Source organism: Notamacropus eugenii, chromosome 1 (genome assembly GCF_028372415.1).
Source record: "Notamacropus eugenii isolate mMacEug1 chromosome 1, mMacEug1.pri_v2, whole genome shotgun sequence".
Taxonomy (NCBI): domain Eukaryota; kingdom Metazoa; phylum Chordata; class Mammalia; order Diprotodontia; family Macropodidae; genus Notamacropus; species Notamacropus eugenii.
This window is the reverse complement of record NC_092872.1, coordinates 256,610,509-256,630,992: the sequence shown is the minus strand read 5'-3', so window position 1 is coordinate 256,630,992 and position 20,484 is coordinate 256,610,509. Positions and strand designations below refer to the sequence as shown.

The window sequence follows — 20,484 nt, the reverse complement described above, 5'->3', positions numbered from 1 at the left end:
GAGCATTACCTCCCAAGGTCAGTTATTCTCCATTAACTAGTTTCCTTGCAGGAAACTTGGCTTGGGAGGACTCTCAGAGGCCAAAACTCCAGCGATCACCCAGTCCGTGTTTGAAGATTCCACTTCTGTCCCCACCCTTCTCACAGTATTCAGGGATTCACTGGGAGTTTCCCCCAATAACGGCTCTCTCAGGGACTCACCTAAGAAAGCCTACCCCGGATCTCCTGTTCATGTGTTCTGGTTTATTACTGCCTTCTCCAAACTATGATCTAAGGACAGTTCAGTCTTCCACATAGGGGAGAGGATAGTGTGGGAAACTGTGAACTCTCACTGCAGACTTCTGTTAGTGCCCCCAGTGCTGTATTAGCTCTTTTGATGGACACATCATAATGTTGACTCATACCAAACATTTAAAAAGACCACAACTCTCAGGTCTTTTTAACATGAACTCTCCCCAGTTTGTTCATTTGCCTTCTTGGGACCTTACCTTCATTTCTATTAAATTTAACCTTGTTTCATTAATGCATAGTTTCATCCCGTTGTATTATTTTGCATCTGGATTCTGTCATCCACCACGACCCCTGGCTCGTGTTCAGGTTTTAGAAGCATGCCGGCTTTGTCTTCCTCTAAGTCATTGATAAAAAATACCAAACAGAGCAGGGCCCAGGGCAGAGCCCTCTGGAGACCCCCTCCATGTCAGTGTCAGTCTGTTCGTCACTTGCAGGGCCTCATCAGTCAGAGCTGCAGTTGGCTCTTTTACAGTTCTCTGTAACTTGGACATATCTTAAAATCTTAGCGGGTCCCTAAGTTCCTCATGCCATCACATGGATCTCTTTAGCTCAGCCCATCTGTTCTTTCTTGGGATAAATCACTTTTGTTTGTATTTTTAGCATTCTGTTCTGTGCTCAGGATAACTCCCTTACTTTTCTCTCCTGTGCTCTTAAGTTGGCCAATTCATTTTTTTCTTATCTGTTCTCTTTATTCCTCCTTTGGCACTGTTTCTCCTCAAAATAGCTTTTCCTCTTCTCTCCTCCAGTGTTCTCTAGCAGATTGTCTCCTCAGTCATCTCCTCTTTTTCTCTTGGTTCCTTTTCCTCTTGCCTTCAAACATGCCCAGGTTTCCCCATCCTTATAAGACCATACTGAACCCTCAAGCTTTCAGCCTTTATCTCCTCCCTTTCTCAGCTAAATACTTGGAAAGAGCTGTCTACACTCACCCACTGAGTCCATGTCTCTCACTCCTCAACCCTTGGCAGTATGGCTCCTTACCTCATCCCTCACCTGAATGTGTTCACTCTAAAGGTATATAGCCTTACACTGCTCCCTAGCTCTCATTCTGCATTACCAGCTGCTCTTTGGACTGCTTTATGTGGGTGTTGGCTAGGTGTCTTGCACTCAACATGTCCAAAACAGAACTCATTATCTTTACATCAAACTTCCCCATCTCTTAGACTTCTTTATTACATTTTTAAAAATTCTTTATTTATTTATTTATTTAACTTTTAACATTAATTTTCACAAAATTTTGGGTTCCAAATTTTCTCCCCTTTTGTCCCCTCCCCCCACCCCCAAACACCAAGCATTCTAATTGCCCCTATCACCAATCTGCCCTCTCTTCTATCATCCCTCTCTGCCCTTGTCTCCATCTTCTCTTTTGTCCTGTAGGGCCAAATTACTTTCTATACCCCTTTACCTGTATTTCTTGTTTCCTAGTAGCAAGAACACTACTTGACAGTTGTTGCTAAAACTTTGAGTTCCAACTTCTCTTCCTCCCTCCCTCCCCACCCCTTCCCTTTGGAAGGCAAGCAATTCAATATAGGCCATATCTGTGTAGTTTTGCAAATGACTTCCATAATAGTCGTGTTGTATAAGACTAACTATATTTCCCTCCATCCTACCCTGTCCCCCATTACTTCTATTCTCTCTTTTGATCCTGTCCCTCCCCATGAGTGTCGACCTCAAATTGCTCCGTCCTCTCCATGCCCTCCCTTCCATCATCCTCCCTACCCTGCTTATCCCCTTATCCCCCACTTTCCTGTATTGTAAGATAGGTTTTCATACCAAATGAGTGTGCATTTTATTCCTTCCTTTAGTGGAATGTGATGAGAGTAAACTTCATGTTTTTCTCTTACCTCCCCTCTTTTTCCCTCCACTAAAAAGTATTTTACTTGCCTCTTTTATGAGAGATAATTTGCCCCATTCCATTTCTCCCTTTCTCCTCCCAATATATTTCTCTCTCACTGCTTGATTTCATTTTTTTAAGATATGATCCCATCTTCTTCAATTCACTCTGTCTCTATGTGTGTGTGCGTGTGTGCATGTGCGTGTGTGTGTGTGTGTAATCCCACCAACTACCCAGATACTGAAAAGTTTCAAGAGTTACAAATATTGTCTTTCCATGGAGGAATGTAAACAGTTCAACTTTAGTAAGTCCCTTATGACTTCTCTTTGCTGTTTACCTTTTCATGCTTCTCTTCATTCTTGTGTTTGAAAGTCAGATTTTCTTTTCAGCTCTGGTCTTTTCATCAAAAATGCTTGAAAGTCCTCTATTTCATTGAAAGACCAATTTTTCTCCTGAAGTATTACACTCAGTTTTGCTGGGTAGGTGATTCTTGGTTTTAATCCTAGTTCCTTTGACTTCTGGAATATCCTATTCCACGCCCTTCGATCCCTTAATGTAGAAGCTGCTAGATCTTGTGTTACCCTGATTGTATTTCCACAATACTGGAATTGTTTCTTTCTAGCTGCTTGCAACATTTTCTCCTTGACCTGGGAACTCTGGAATTTGGCCACAATGTTCCTAGGAGTTTCTCTTTTTGGATCTTTTTCAGGCGGTGATCTGTGGATTCCTTGAATACTTATTTTGCCCTCTGGTTCTAGAATCTCAGAGCACTTTTCCTTGATAATTTCATGAAAGATGATGTCTAGGCTCTTTTTTTGATCATGGCTTTCAGGTAGGCCCATAATTTTTAATTTGTCTCTCCTGGATCTATTTTCCAGGTCAGTCGTTTTTCCCATGAGATATTTCACATTATCTTCCATTTTTTCATTCTTTTGGTTTTGTTTTGTGATTTCTTGGTTTCTCCTAAAGTCATTGGCCTCCATCTGTTCCATTCTAATTTTGAAAGAACTATTTTCTTCAGTGAGCTTTTGAACCTCCTTTTCCATTTGGCTAATTCTGCTTTTGAAAGCATTCTTCTCCTCATTGGCTTTTTGAACCTCTTTTGCCAATTGAGTTAGCCTATTTTTCAAGGTGTTATTTTCTTCAGCATTTTTTTGGGTCTCCTTTAGCAGGGTGCTGACCTGCTGTTCATGCTTTACCTGCATGTCTCTCATTTCTCTTCCCAGTTTTTCCTCCACCTCTCTAACTTGATTTTCAAAATCCTTTTTGAGCTCTTCCATGGCCTGAGCCCATTGAGTGGGCTGGGATACAGAAGCCTTGACTTCTGTGTCTTTCCCTGATGGTAAGCATTGTTCTTCCTCATCAGAAAGGAAGGGAGGAAATACCTGTTCACCAAGAAAGTAACCTTCTGTAGTCTTATTTTTTTTCCCTTTTCTGGGCATTTTCCCAGCCAGTGACTTGACTTCTGAATATTCTCTTCACACCCACTTGGCCTCCAGATCTGCCCAGCCAGTGCTTGGGGTCTGAGATTCAAATGCTGCTTCCCAGCCTCAGGGCTTTGGGCAGGGGCAGGGCTGCTATTCAGTGTGAGATCAAGTTCAGGTGCTCAGGTGGGGCCGCCTCACGGGCTCAGTTCCCTCAGGGGGTTTATGCAGATACCTTCAACAATGGATTCAGGCTCCTGCCTGCTTAGGAAGCACCTGTCTGCTCCTGCCTCCGCTACTGCCTCCCGAGGGGGCCTGAGTTATGGGGGCACCCCACTCCCTTCTCAGCAAGCCGAGAAGACCCTCTCACCAACCTTTGGGGCCCGTGGGTGGAGGGACCTGCGGTGCCACTGGAGATTCCATCCCTGGAGCCTGCTCGTATCCGCTCCTCTCGGTGCTGAGTGGCCAAGGCAGGGCTGGGCTCTGCTCCAGGGCACAACGGACGTTTTGCGAGAGGTTTTCAGGGCTCTCTGGAACAGAAATCTTGTCTGCTCCATTGTTCTGTGGCTTCTGCTGCTCCAGAATTTGTTGGGAGTTCTTTTTTACAGATATTTTATGGGCTGTGGGTTTGGAGCTAGCGTATGTGTGTCTTTCTACTCCGCCATCTTGGCTCCACTCCCCTTCTCTATTTCTTTTTAGAATACTTCTGGGGTGTTCCCTGTCACCCAGACTCACAATCCATTTGTTGCCGAGACTTGTCATTTCTACCTTCACATCATCTCTTACTATGTTCCCTTCTCTCTACTCATGTAGCCACCTCATCGATTCAGGCTCTCATGATCTCTTGCCTGGGCTATTGGAATGGCCTCCTAATTGAACTGTCAGCCTAGAGTCTCTTCCCCACTACTCCATCCTCCACTTGGCTGCCAACCTGATTAGTCTAATATATAGGCCTGAATATGTCACCCCTCTGGTAGTGAGCTCCAGGATCAAATATAAATTTTTTTGTTTGACATTTAGATCTCTTTATTACCTGGACCCTTCCTGCCTTTGCAGTCTTCTTACACCTCATTCCTCTTTCCATGCTCAATTATCTTGCTCTTTGACCTTTTTATTATTCCATATTGTTTTTCCCTTTATAACATTATTAAATGTAAAAGTTTTGTTTCTTATGAAACTCTAGTTTGAAAGAAGATGAAACAGGACCATATTACATGTTTAGAAGTGGTAGCTGCCTTCTTGTGTCATGTCATTTGCAATCTGTTTCCCAAACGTTTTTCTACATGTTACCAGACAAAGACTTTGGATCCTAGATTGTTTAACTCTTCTCTGATGGTAGGCGTTCTGCTCAACTTTTCATTTTAATTTTTTATCCTTTTCAGCAGTAAAGTAGATGCCTGATTACATGCCAGGGTATATAGACTCCAGTAGATGAAGTAGAATTTTAGAAGTAGTGAGGGACCTTGGTCAAGTAGGCCAAATGCCTGCCCAATGCAGGCATTTCTTCTACAGGAGAGTCTTTACATCTCTAACAGACTGTTCCCTTGCCTCTGCTTGAATGTGTCCAGTGATGGGTAACTCATTCTTTCATGAGACAGCCCATTTTGGTTTTGCACAGCCATAATTGGTACCTTGTAGTAATGCTTGAAGGTAAAGCATGAAGGCTCCCAACAGTGTCTCACTGGGCAAATGATAGGGGTGTGGGATTTAGCACCTACGTGGGTAAATGTAATACAAGGCAATTTGTTAAGGGACAGAGTCCTGACAAGTGAGGGAGATGGAGACTGGTGAAACCTTCATGGAGCAAGTGGTACCAAAGTTGAACAGTTTCTTAGAGAATTTGATGAGGAAAAAATATATTTTAAGCATGGACAGTGCAGAAGTAGGAGATGGGATCTCAGATTCAAAAGGTAGCTAATTATTCCAGTTAGGCTAAAATATAGAGTTCTGAGGATCATAGATTTTGCGTTGGGAAGGGATCTTAGAGGTCTTCTAGACCAGTGCTGTCAAATGCACTTAATAACAGGCCACTAAATCATACCTAAGGATCCCTGTGGGCTAGTTACATAGTGACTTAGAAAACTACATATGAATATTTCTTTGTCTTATTTTATTTTTATTTGTTAAAAATTTTCCAGTTACATTTTGTGTTTGACACTTCTGATCTAGACCAGACCCCTCATTTACAAATAAGGAAACAGCCTCACAAAGGAGAGAACTCACATCGCTTGTAAGTACCAGAGTTCGAATCTGAACTCAGGTCATCTGACTCTAAATCCGGTGCTCCTTCTGTTGTTCCAGATGAAATAACGAAGAGGAGTAAAGTAGGTTGGAGTCAGGTTGTGAAAGGCCTTAAATTCCAGGTAAGGAATCTGTATTTTACCTAGGAAGGAATAGGAGATTTTTGAGTGAATAATGATGCAGATAGACCTGTGCCTAAGCAAGACTGTGTATGTTCGTCCTTTGTTGCCAAAGAAGACCATGCCATCAGAGAAATAATGACATGACTTGCAGTTGACTTTGTTTTGAGTGAGGAAGGGCTATGCAGGTCACCAGCCTCACTTCTCCTCCAGAGCCATCTAAATCCAGTCACCAGATATTCATCAGGATTATCTTTGTGGAGGAGGCACTAGAAGAGAGATTAGATTCTACAGTAGCCTAGGTGATGAGGGCATGAACGAGAGCCATATAAGTAGCAAGAAGGGGAGGACATGGATGTAGGATTGACAAGATGGTAGCTGATCTGCTTTGGAGTTGAGGGAGAAGGAAGATATCCTCACAGTTGTTAGTCTAGGTGACTAGGGAGATGACAGCATCCTGGAAGGAAACCAGAGGGGTGAGTTCAGAAGGGAAAACAATTGCTTTTGGACAGGTCCTGTTGTGCTGGAAAGAATATGATGAGTATGGTCTTAGCCAGGCACTATCTGCCTCCTGAGGACCATTCTCACTGAATATGTATGGAACAGTTCATTGTTAGTAGTCTGGCCATTGGGGGAGGAATTACTTGGCTGTGGCAACCTGTAAAATAATGAAAAATACAAAATGACTCTCAGTGATAGCAGCAGAGGTGGAGTGGGATGAGTGCAAAGTCATAAAAGTGATAGAAAAACAATAGCTTTTCTGCTGGCATCCTCCATGGCTGATCCTTGGCCACTCAACTGAATGGGCCAAGAAACTCTTGGAGGAAGTGACTCTTAGAAAGTTTGAAGAAAAATGGAGGTTGAGGCTGAATGGGAGGAGATCTGGCTTGACAGCCCCCCTCTTGTCCCCTACTCCTCCATCGCAAGTAGAGGAGTACTTGGAATTGGCTTTATTGTAGCCTGGTAGAGAGGACGTGGTGAAGACGACTGTCTTTATTGTCTTTTTGTATTCTCAGTCCCCAACACACTTACTATTCATTTAACTGAATTGCCTATCCAGAGGCAATAAGAAACCTAATTTTATGGGACTCTCAGTCATCTAGTATTGCATTGTTTATGATGACGTTTTGTAGGCTGTCTCCTGTGAAGATAGTTACTGCTGATTCACTAATTGCAGAGATTGAGCAGGTATAGAGATTCTGCAGACAACTCTGTAGGACCTTCTCAATGTAATTACTATATACTTTTATACTTGGAAACTTTAATGGAAAGGTGAGGTAGGGGAGGATGACTGAAAATATGTCTGAGATCAAGAAATGTAAGAGGCTGAAGGCTTATGGATTACAAAAAGCCTTATGCCTATATGCCATGAATACTTTCTTCAAGAGGAAAGTTGAGAGATGCTTGAAATGGCAAAAAAACAAATAATGAAATGGACCACATCTTAAAAGATAAGAAATGATTTCTTCCTTTTGTGGGGAGTCGTTTCTAGATCAGCTGTCTTTGTACAGTCAGACCTTTGCCTTGTAAGAATAGAGATTATAGTATCATAGATTTAAGAGTTATAGAAAGGACCTTAGAGGTCATCTATTCTAACATCATTTTGCAGATTAGAAAACTACTGCCCAGAAATAAAAATCAATACCAAGTTATAAGACCAATAAAATAAGTAATACATCAGCTAACTTGATTTAAAAATAAAACCAAATTACCAAAATCAAAATTGAGGAATTGATAGCAAATGGAGAGAAAACAAAATTTTTTTTTTTTTTTTACACAGCAAGTTAGCATAGAAAAGGAGATAAAATGTAAAGTGACCTTGAACTCTAAAAAACCTGAAAATTAACTCCTTAATAATAAAGTTGTCAGGGTAGGTAACATAGAAGAGTAGGGAGAGTTTTAGTTTTGTGTCTGAATTTGAATACCTGCTGTGACATTATATGCCAGTTACTTTTTTTTTTTTTAATTAAACTTTTAACATTTATTTTCACACAATTTTGGGTTACAAATTTTCTCCCCTTTTTTCCCCCTCCCCCCCCAGACCCAAGTTTTCTAATTGCCCCTGTGACCTATCTGCTCTCTCCTCTCTCCTCCCTCCCTGCCCTTGTCTCCGTCTTCTCTTTTGTCCTGTAGGGCCGGATAGCTTTCTTGACCCCTTAACCTGTATTTCTTGTTACCCAGTGGTAAGAACATTACATTTGGTCCTAACACTTTGAGTTCCAACTTCTTTAGCTCCCTCCCTCTCTATCCCTTCCCCTTGGAAGACAGGCAGTTCAATATAGGCCATATCTGTTTAGTTTTGCAAATGATTTCCATACTAGTTGTGTTGTATAAGACTAACTATATTTCCCTCCATCCTGTCCTGTCCCCCATTACTTCTATTTTCTTATGGTCCTTTCCCTCCCCATGAGTGTCGACCTCGGATTGCATTCTCCTCCCCATGCCCTCCCCTCTATCTTCCCCCCCATCCTGCTTGTGCCCCTGTCCCCCATTCTCCTGTATTATGAGATAGGTTTTCCTATCAGAATGAGTATGCATTATATTCTTTCCTTTAATGGAATGTGATGAGAGTAGATCTCATGTTTTTCTCTTGCCTCCCCTCTTTATCCCACCACTAATAAGTCTTTTGCTTGCCTCTTTTATGAGAGATAATTTGCCCCATATAACTTCTCCCTTTCTCCTCCCAATATTTCTCTCTCACTGCTTGATTTCATTTTTTTTTTTTAGTATATGATCTCCTCTTCAATTCACTCTGTGCACTCTGTCTCTATGTATGTGTGCGTGTGTGCATGTGTGTGTGTGTGTGTGTGTGTACTCCCACCCAGTGCTCAGATACTGAAATGTTTCAAGAGTTATAAATATTGTCTTTCCATGTAGGAATGTAAACAGTTCAACTTTAGTAAGTCCCTTATGATTTCTCTTTGCTGTTTGCCTTTTCATGGTTCTCTTCATTCTTGTGTTAGAAAGTCAAATTTTCTTTCCAGCTCTGGTCTTTTCATCAGGAAAATTTGAAAGTCTTCTATTTCATTGAAAGACCATTTTTTCTCCTGAAGTATTATACTCAGTTTTGCTGGGTAGGTGATTCTTGGCTTCAGTCCTAGTTCCTTTGACTTCTGGAATATCCTATTCCATTCCCTTCTATCCCTCAATGTAGAAGGTGCCAGATCTTGTACTATCCTGATTGTATTTCCACAATACTTGAATTGTTTCTTTCTAGCTGCTTGCAATATTTTCTCCTTCACCGAGAAAACAAAATTATAAGAAAATATTATAACCAATTACATGCCAACAGAACTAAAAATTTGAATAAGGTGGTCAAATAATTATAAAATATAGATTACCTAGATTAATGCAACCGAGTGTAGATTGTCAAACAATTCATAATCAGAAAGAACAATTGGGCTAGGAATAAATATCTCACAATGGAAAAGAAAACAACCCTAGATCAGATAAATTTAGAAGTGAACTCTGTAAAATATTTGAAGAACAAATAATTTCTTTGTTCATAAACTTTTTAATAAAGAAAGATGATACATCACTAGTTTTTCCAATGAGACAGTTATGGTACTAAACTACAGACCAAAACTACTTATGAATATTAATATGACATGTTAAATAAGATATAAGCAAAGAGGGCACAAGCAATATATTAAAAACCATTACTGTGACCAGGTTGCAATTTTGTGCCATGAATGCAAGGGTACTGCTATAATAGGAAAGTGATAAACACAATATAGATGTAGGTTATAAAATCACATTTGTATTAGTAGAAGCAGAAAAAGCCTTTAACAAGATGCAACCCTTGTTTATGTTAAAAAAAACACTGTGAACCATAGGAATTAAAGAAATCTTGATGTGATCAAAAGTATCTAAAAGCAAAAGTTGGTGTAATTTGTAACAGAAACACTGAAAGCTTTTCCAATAAGATCAAGGTTAAAGTAAGACTCATTGTTTTCTGTTTTGACAGTGCTAGAAATGTAATAAGGAAAAGAAATTGAGGAAATAGGTGTAGGCAAAGAGGAAGCAAAATTATTTCTAATTTCAGACAGTGTGATGGATTACTTAGAAAACTATCATGAATCAGTAAAAAATTAATCTATACAACTTTTTCTGTAACATTTAACTAGCATTGATTTAGCACTTTAAGGTTTGCAAAGTGTTTTACAAATATTTCATTTTATTCTCATTAAAAACCCTAGGAAGTAGGTACTTTTATTATTCCCATTTTACAGATAAGAAGTCTGATTTGAACTGGAGTTTCTGGACTTCAGCCCAAGGTCTCTTCCCAGTTGCACCACCTACTTAACACTATAAGGTAGTGGGATTAAAAAAATCACAAATGCCATCACCCTCTCTGTAAATTATTCACAAAACCCAAATGGAAGAGAAATTCCATGTAAATAGTCAATCAGCAAGCATTTATTAAAGCACCTGATTTGTTCCAGACCCTAAGGCTAGGCACTGAGACACATCTCACATTCTGTCCAAGGTAAGGTAAATTAAAAATGTTTACTTTTGGCCTGAACTTTGGGTTTTATTGACCAGATCTGATAGCCCTTTCTTAATCCTCACCACCTTTTTCTGGTCTCTCCCATCTCTTGGACTGTGTGACGCCTGCCTCAGTTTGCTTCCTGCCTGGATGCCCTCTATTGCTCAACTGTTCATCCTTACCTAGATCATGTCACCTGACTGTGCCTGCCTCCTAAGGTTCTGTCCTGAGCACTCCTCTCAGTCAGTGACTCCCGTGGCCTTAATGAGTCTTTTTATGTCAGTAACTACTGAATCTGTAGAATGAGCTTCAGGCTCTCCTCAGCGCTGGCTTTGCATCTTCTGTTACTGACTGGCTATGTCAAATGGAATGACACACTAGACATCTCAAAATCAGCACGTTCAAAACAGAATGCATTGTGCTCCTGCCATCCCACTCCTCTTCTGAATTTCACTATTTCTTTTTTATGATTTAATATTTTATTTCCTCCTAATTACATGTAAAAAATAATTCCCTCCCTCTCCTCCCCCACTCTTTCGAAGGGGACCCCACCATCCTTCCAGTTACTCAGTCTCACCGTCTCATTGCTATCTTTGACTCTTCACTCTCTTTAATCACATATCAAATAAATAGCAAAATGTTGTTGTTACCTCCTAATTGTTGTTGTGGCCTCCTAATTGGGCTCCCTACCTCAAATCTTTCCCAACTTCAATCTGTCCTCAGAGCTAGCAGTGTCAGACTTCTGGCAGCAAAACTCCTGGCCTGAACTAGATGAAACTATAATCAGAAGATGTTTAAAAATAAATAAAAATATGATACGGAGTAGATAATATTTCCTTGTGGTTTTCTAAGTCCATATGTAGCCCCCACAAATTGGTTCTACTTTAGTTTGACACCATTTGTCTATACAGCTGCCAAAGTGATTTTCCTCAAGTTCAGGTCTGACTTGTCACATCCTGTCTTGATAAACTCCAGAGGCTTTTTTGGCCTCAGTATAAAACAGACGCTTATGTCTGACTAGGAAAGACCCCCCCCCCCCCCTCCCCTTTCAGCCTGGCTATGTGTGCCTCGCCTCCCAACTCTGGGGTCCAGGCTCCATGGCCTTCTTCCTCACTCCTCACACCCTCTCTCCCAGCTTTGGCCTTGGCCCTTCCTTCTACTCACTGGTCATTTGTGCCCTCCCTCCCATGATGCCACTTTATATTGATGCTGCCTATATTAGAAGCCATTTCTCAGCAATGTGAGTTTCCTGCAGAGTTCAGATCCATTGCCCTCTCTTACAGGAGCTCTTTCCTGATTCCCTCAGCTGTAAGGCTCTCTTGCCCCAAATTCTGCTGCATTCCTTCTGTGCATTCGTATTTTGTGCGTATATCTTCAATGGGATGTTTGTTCCTTGGAAGCAGGTTTGATTTCGTTCTTGTTTTTGTGTTACCAGATTAATTGTACACTAATTATAATTTTGTAGGTTTGGAAAGGCTGACCCCAGTCTGCCCCTCTCACTGTCACAGAGAAATCTGTAGAGATTTTAAGCAACTTGTTCTTGTTTGAACAGCTACAGTCCAAGGTGGAATTTTAACCAGGTCTTCTTAACTCTAGGTCTAGTGCTCTAGAATTAAGAAGACCTGTTAATTGCCTTTCATTCATTTCTCTGAATAGACAACTAATATCCACAATATAAAGTTGAAAATATTTTAATGACCATGTTGCTGAAACAAACATCTTATAGATATGCTTAAATTCATCTTGTTTCACTCTTATATAAAACTACACATTGTCACCATTGTGATGTCACAGGAATGGTAAGACGTGTAAAAACTAGAAATTCAAACTGGGATCACACCTGATATTTAAGCAGTGCAAGTAATTTTAAAGTTTTTGTGGCAAACTGAAAATGTTATAGAGAAGTAAAGATATTTATTTGAACTTGAACCTCTTTCAAGACTACATAAACCCCTATTCCCGTGGGAGGATGAAGAGGAAATGTAGAAACAAGAGCAGTCTATACTTCATATACATTCTTGGAAATGCATAGAAAATTCTTTAAGTTGTGTCCTTGTAATATAACATTAAAAATTTCACTGCAAATACATATATTGGTCACTAATGTGTGTGTATCCTGTTGGAAAACCTTATGTGTGGTCTGTATGTTCTCTGCCTGGCACTAGATGGCACACTTTGGCTTTGTATAAAAATCCACAGATTTATTTAGGTGCCCTGAAAGAAGACCCTAGGGGAAAATATTGTTGTTAAAAATGGCCAAAATGATCTATAGTTTTTCAGACTCATGTATCACATTTCAGATCTATGCTACACATAGATAGAACTGCTTAAAACTGTAATGCCTCAGATGTATCTGACATTTTTACAAGAACTAGATTATTAAAAATGACAGAATTTATGAATGTGCTACTGAAATAACTTCATACAATATGTGTATGGACTTTAAATAAAAGTGGGATTTATATTTTGAAACAGTTGCTCTTCAAATGTTGTGATAAAACCAATAACTGTAATGTTACTGCATATGAAATGTTGGAAATAGGAATAAAAGAAAAAGTAGATTATAAAAGTTGTAACTTTTTATTAAAAAAATACAAACTGCAGTATTTTTTTGTTTTAATTTTTTTTCTGTGTGTGGAGAAGGAGATGGTTCAATATAATGGAGCTAAGGAGTTCAAGTATGAAAGTGGGTTTTCAGTAATAACAACCAAAACATTTATGTATTGCTACGTGTCAGGTACTAGGCCAAGCCCTTCATAATAATTATCTCATTTGATCCTCAACAACAGTCCTGGGAGGGAGGTGCTATTATTATCCCCATTTTACTGATAAGGAAACAGAGATAAATAGAGGTTAAGTGACTTGCCCACAGTCACACAGCTGGGTCTTACTTTCTTCATCTGTCAAATGTAGCAGTACACTAGTTGATCTGACACATCTACTTCTAAATCTGTGCTCCTAAATGATGTGATCCCATGATCAGTTCCTTTTATTTCTCTCTATTTTAGGCCTTTATTTTCTATACCTAGAATGTTTTCTTCTAAGTATCTCTGCTTCTTATATCTTTTCTTTTGTTTCATCTTTTGCACTTCCCCCAGACTAATTTCCCTTATTCATTTTCAAAAAGTACCCTTTGCTTATTTCAGTTCCTCTTTCCAAAAACCTTCCATATCTCCCTGTTACTTGTAAAGTATAAAAGCTTTAGCCTGGCATTTAGGACCTTGCACATTTTGTCCAACCATAGCTTTCCAGTTTATCTTTTGCTCCTCCGAGGTAAACCCTTTACTTCAGGCGAGCTCATTGTTTCTAGAATGTCTTATACGTTCCCACCTCCATTAAGGAATGGTAAGGTTTGCAGAATGCAGTCTACTTACTGATAGAATAGAAATCCACAAAATATTTTACATAGTTTTGACTATTAACTTTGTTTTTGGAGTACCTACTGTATATAGGGCAGAATTATGAAACACAGCCCCTTGCCTTCAAGGTACTTTGGTTATCTAGTTAGAAAGTGGTGTGTGTGTGTGGCCTTCCTTCCTCCCTTTCTCCCTTCCTTCCTTCCTTCCTTCCTCCCTCCTTCCTTCTTTCCATAAAACCTTAAACCCAGTGCACTCTGAAGCCCATAGATTGGACACCAGTAAGTCTCTGCCGAAGCTGCACTTAATGACTATTTTCTGGACCCTCCTGGCTTAGAGTAATTATCAATAGTAACTGTTTCTCTTTCCCTCCCTGCTTGATTTAGTTATTTTTTTTCTTTTTTTCATTAAAGGGACCATTCCCTGGCTACTTCTTAAAGAGGTCTATTCAGTGAACAGGTGTTACTTCACCCTAAGTGAGTACCTGCAAAGACCTTGGCTTAAAGGGCCCAAGGTCTCCCAGTGCATCCTGGGTCATCTCCAGTCTTCCTGTTGAATATATGGTCACTGGATTCAGATGGCTCTGGAGGAGAAGTGAGGCTGGTGATCTGCACAGCCCTCCCTCACTCAAAACAAAGTCAAGTGCAAGTCATGTCATTACTTCTCTGATGTCATGGTCTTCTTCGAAAATGAAGGACTAACACAACACACAACAACAGCAGTAAGGATTTGATACTAGATTTGAACTTCCTGACTCTAGATCAGCGCCACTTTGACTTTGGGGCAGTAACTTAAAGTTGGTCACTGGTTGTAACCCAACCAGTTATGTCATTGGGTGTAAAATTTTTCCTAATTATTAGACAGTGGGTTCCATCTGGTAACAGATGGAGAGTAGAGGCAAATTTTTATCCATTTCACCTACGTAGACTTATCCAACCCTTTCTTAAAATGTCTAGGAGGTAGAGTTCCTAAGCCACGTAACCATAACATTGATATAGACCACCTGTGTGGTTGGTAGGAAGAAGTCAGCATATTCCTGCTCAGTATAAGACCTGAGTTGACCTAGGAGGTAGTTAGTTTAGAAATGTCACAGGACTGGGATGTACAGGGTGGCATTAGGTAGTTAGTAACAGAGAATAGGAAAAGCCCAAGGAGTTTGGTAAATGGGTATAGATTGGACATGCAAGGTAAGGGCAGAGTAATTGTTAGGACCTTAAGTGTCTACTGTAGCAGTTCACTGGAGGAGACACAGATTCTCCACCCTCGAGGAGATTCTAGCCTAGTTAGATGAGATGAGACAAGTAAATATGCTTAGAATATAAATATATATGAAGAATAGAAAATGCAATGAGTTATATGAGTGAGGGATCACTTCCTGCTAGAGGAGCCTTAGACCTGTAAGGAAGGTATCTCCAGCCTCCCAGGGGAAGGGAGAACTGCCATCCCATCTTGCACAAGGCCTCTGCCTTTGAGGTAAGGGTAGAAGATGGCATCCCATTGCTGCCAATTCTCCTTCCTGGTCATCTGCTGCCTAGTGGAAGAGGAAAAGTAACCTCCGCCAAGTACCAGAAGCTTCAGGTTCTAGGGAAGAGAAAGGCTCCAAGTCTTCAGGCTCACGTCGTGCCTTAGAGGAAAGGGGGTCGTACCATTCCCTCAGCTCTGAATACTCATCCCCTAACCTGAGCTGCTGTGGCCCTGAGAATGATCTACCCTGAGGCCAAATGCCTGGGCACGTTTACAGTGCTGACTGTTCTTGCTTTAAGCAAATGTAAAAAATTCTGAAAGAAATCCATGTTCCCAAAAAGCCACCTTTGATAACTTTACTGTATAGTACTGTGTGGGCTCTCTCTTTGCTCTTGCTTCGAGACAGGAGCTCTGCAACCTTCCTCCCCTTTCCCCTCTCAAAAAAAACCCTTCCAAGTGATTGCAGCAGAATGCACGCACTACCCAGGAGAAACCACCAGTGCTGCCGGGGACTTGGTTTGAGACCCTGAGCACAGATCAGAGACCTTTGCCCCACTTTACCCACCTGCTCTTGTGCCCTGCCTGTGTGTCTGCCTTTCATCAGTCTGAGTTTGGGTATCAGTTGTCTGTCCCCAGCCTGCAGGTGTCCTGAGCTCTCCTATGCCTGTGTCCAGCCCCCACGTCTGCCCCCCAGTGTTCTTCCTCTCTGTCCTGACCAGGTCCTCAGATGACTGGCCCCATTCCTGGTCCTCTTGCTTCTCTGTTTCTAGCCCCCAGGTGTCCTTGAACCATATGCTGACCCCTCCCTCTGGGTGCTCCGTCTCATTCCCGCTTCCTACCTTATCTCCCTTTCTTTCCCCTCTCTGAGGGCTTACATAACTACATTCAGGTCTGTGGAATGTTCTGCTTCAATAAAATGAAAACCATCTGTATACCTAAAATCATTTGCGCACTGATTAACAAACTCCCTCCTACCTCCCTATCTCAGTGATTCTGAACCTTCCCCATCATTTTAAACCTCCTTCCTTGTCTTCCACTACCCTTTCCCCTGTTACCCACTCTCCCTCTAGTCATCTTCCATTGTATTCTCTAAAGCTAACAAACTTGCTTTCCTCTAAATCTTTTCTGTTCCCACTTTGTTCCCCTCCAGATTCTTGATAAGCCTTGTTTCCCTTTTGATGGTATGACCTCCCTGGTCTTCCTCTCCAGCTCTGGCTGTACTAGCACTATTTCCCTCAACTCATGTCACGATGGGGAAGGTGACCATTTCTTGCTCTCTGTAGCCACTTGTAGGCTGTCTCTCCTTTCATCATTCTATAACCTCTCCTCCTTGGAGGTTCTCTCCATCCCTATCTACCACCTAGTCAATATTCTGGAAGCTGTTGTCTGCCAACCTCTGGGTCATTCCTTTTTCTTCCTTAGTGAATTCAGTGCCAGGTTCACAGTCTTCCCCCTTAACTCCTGCCTTTATATAGGAGACTTATGTCTGGGTAGTCCTTCAAATATCCGAGTTTAGCTATTCCTCCATCCCATCTTAGCCACACGCAAAGATGGTGAAATCTTTGATATTGCTGTTACCCACATATATTCTGTCTTCACATACATGCCTTTATCTGATCCCAGTCTACGGAAGGGACAGTTAGGTAGTACAGTAGATAGAGTGCCATGCCTGGAATCAGGAACACCTGAGTTCAAATATGGCCTCATACATTTATTAACTATGTGACCTCAGGCAAGTCACTTTGCTGCCTCAGTTTGCTCATCAGTAAATTTCTGGAGGAAATTTGCCACTCCAGTATCTTCGCCAAAAACCCCAGAGAAGTTCATGAAGAGTTGGACATGGCTGAAATGACTGAATAGCAGCAGCAGTCTGTTGCCTTTCCCTCTGCCTTCAACCCTAGACCCTGTTCTGTGTCACTGCTCATTTCTTTCCTGGGTCATCACCCTTGCACCCTCCTCACTCCTCTGTCTTGGCCCCTTGATAAACCAGTTGAATTCAACATTCTTCTGTTCTCTTATGCCCCTAGATTCCCTCCTTATCATATCACAGATCACTCCCACCATCCACCACTTTCAGTCCTATACATGGGTTGCTGAACAAAACTGGAGAAAATCACCAAAGCACGGTTACTGGTTCCCCTATAAATTATTTCATCTTAACTGGGCCTTCATGACATCAAGGTCATTCTTTTTATACCTTCCTAATTAGCTCACTATTCCACTCACCATAGTGGCTCTTGTCATGAAAGAAACCTCCCCTCCCCATCTCAGCTGAGAACCTGGTCTCACATTTTATTGAAAAACACTGGTCATTTATAGAGTTCCCTCTTTTCCTTTCTCTCACATCACCCATCTCCTCCTTTACCCCTGCCCAAGAGATCCCATCCCATCCCATCACATTTTCTCTATCATTCTCACCCTCTCAACTTATCTTCAGTCCTTCTCTGCCTGTGGCTGAGGCCTGTTTGCCTGCAAACATGCCCATGTCTCTCCCAGCCTCAGAAACCTCTCTTCATCTACCTGTCCCCATTGGCTGTTAGCCTCTATCTTTTCTTCCTTTTGTGGCTAAACTTTTTAAGTAGGCTGTCTATGATAGGTGCTTTCAGTTCCTTTCCTCTCAAAGTCTCTAGCACCTTCCCCTCAGACTTTTTAGCTTTTTACACCTCAAAACACCCCCAGCCCTGTGTGTTCTGTGCATCCAGTGACACTGACTTCCTGGAGTTCCTCAAACAAGACACTGTCTCCTGATTGGGCATTTTCAGTAGCTGTCCCTCCTGCCTGGAATACACTACCTCCTGGCTTCCCCATTCTACAGGAGGACTCTCTCAGTCCCCCTTAATTCTAGTGCCTTCCCTTGGTTACTTATGGCCAATTTATCCTTTATATAATTTTTTGTATGAAGTAATCTGCATGTTGTCTTTTCCCACTACTAGACTGTGGGAGTTCCTTGTGATCAGGGACTTTCTTATACCTTTCTTTGTATGCCTATCTGGGATGTACAGCGAGGCATTAGGTAGTCAGCACTTAGCTCAGTACTTGGCACATAGTAGGTGCTTAATAAATGTTTATCGACTGACTGACTGAAGAGGTAGAATTTGAACCTTTAAGTGTGAGTAGGCTATTAGCACTTGGGAAGGGAAGGCAAAGTAATCAAGGGATGTGGGTGACTTGAGAGAATGTAGAGGTTGTCAGAAACGGTCACAATTTATATACATTTCTGAAATTTGGTATTGGAAAGTATGTTTGCCAAATGTAACAAATTTGACATAATTGTTCTATGGAAGTTACACATACATGAAATCATTTTACATGTTTATTTTAATTTGCTGAAATTTGGGATTTATCTAAGCAAAGGGCACATAGTAGAATACATTATAGAATAAGGTCATTTTACATACCATGTTTTCAGAATGGAGGTGGTATATACTTGCTCTAGTTATTTATTTCTTTCATTTAATTATGGATAATGGCAGTTCCCTTACCTGAAATTCCCTTCCTTCTCTTTTTGGCCAAATCCTTCCTATATTTGAAACCTCATTTCAACTTTCTAATACTTCAGGGCTAGGCGCAAGCTCCTCCATAAAGCTGACTCAGGCCACAGGGGCCCTCTTTTCTGCTGGGGATGGAGGTCAGAGGGTGAAGTTAGGACAGTCTGGTCTAGGTCTCCTTATTTCCCAGTCCAGATCCCAATAATAGTTGGTATGGAAGCTTTAACATGCTTAATTTTTCTAACCTGAGCTAGTTCATCCCTTCTAAGGCAGTCTGGCCTGCTTCTTGGGAGTTCACCATATTGGTGCAGGACTTAGTATGAATGGATACCCAATTGACTTTAGTCCTACTGTAGCTCAGAACTCCTGAATCGAAACAATCTGCTAGTTTCAGTCTTCTCAGCAGTAGGGACTGTATACATGGTTTACTACACATGGCCGTAGCCTACTTTTTACTCTCTTCGACAGTCATGAAGTACTTGTCGATGTCCCTTATATTGTTGTCTTCGTTATTATATAACTTTTATGTTGGATTGTAGGCTCTCCTAGGGCAGGCATCAGGTTTTATACTTTGTATATCTTCCAAAGAGAGACTTTTGCAGAATAGGTACTCCATAAATATCTGTTGATTTATAGTTCTCATATTTCATTCTGTAAGTTATTATGAAACCTTTATTTATTACAGAAGTTTTAAAATGGATTTTGATAGAAAGCATTAAAATGAAATAGCAGATTATTAATTATAATAGTATTCTCGAAAAAGTTTCATTTATATTTTTCTTTCATGTTAAATTCATGTTTTCAAACTACTCGATCACAAATTTATACATTTTTTTAACTTTGTTAAGCTTTTAGTAGCTAGTTATTTGAATAATTTCTTGATAGGTTTAATATAATTATTCACTGAAGTTAATTATGGTGATTATTATTTGTGGTTTTTATAACTTGGTTTTTTTAGATGTGTATGGGTTTGACTGCATTGAGAAAACAGATGGAAATCTGAATTACAGGATAATTATTTCTGTTACAAAAGTGTTCTTTAGTTTACAAAAAAATTCATAGAAAAGTTTAACATTTCCCTCTTCTGCATTTGAAATGCTTTATTTTACATGTAAGTTTTCAGAAACACATAAAAAAGTTTTCAGGAATGCTTTAAAGTCAAATACATCTTGTCTCTTCATTATTTTGTAATAACTATATGTGCATTCCATTCATTGTGGAAAAAGATTCTCTGATACTTTTCAACAAGTTCTAAACTGTAAAATAAAGATACACTTTCAGAAATAGAGGTCACTCCTCTGTTTTCCCAGTGTGTACATCGTAGACATTATTAGTCATTTTCTAGTTCATTAGATTGGATATTATGAAGGTTGCTTAATTTTTAGTTGTTTAACATTACAGACTATTTCTGAGGACTTCTAAAGAACTCTCATTCTGAGGTGGATAAAGAACTTTTTTCATGCTTTGGGAAAAATACTTTTGGTTTGAAGTAAAGCAATGGAAAATTTCTCCTCAAACTGAAAATTGCTTTAGTCAGATTTTTGACTTCTAGCCATCAGAATGCTGGGATTTCTTTTCCTCTTAATACTTAATTTACTATTTAGAAGAGGGGCCTAAGAATCCTGATCTGTCTTGACCTTTGACCCTTTCTGTTCCTTTACTTCCTGAATACCAAGAAAATCTCCCTGATTGGGCATGGTCTGCATCTACTGAGCTGACCGCTCCTGTCCTTTGGGTCCCATTGGGTCTTCAAGGTAGTACTTTTGTCACCATCTCTCTGCA

At 40.5% G+C, this 20,484-nt stretch overlaps 1 protein-coding gene across 3 annotated transcripts in view; it reads left to right on the top strand.

Moving 5' to 3' along the window:
• The window catches only part of SCAPER (S-phase cyclin A associated protein in the ER), a 406,759-nt gene that overhangs the window by 9,541 nt on the left and 376,734 nt on the right, over positions 1–20,484 (top strand). The window contains exon 3 of one of the 3 annotated variants that reach the window (XM_072628639.1): positions 5,847–5,908. The exons of the other annotated variants lie outside the window; for them this stretch is intronic. The gene's annotated coding sequence lies outside the window, so the exon portion shown is untranslated. The remainder of the gene's footprint in view (positions 1–5,846; positions 5,909–20,484) is intronic. 3 annotated transcript variants of the gene reach the window in all.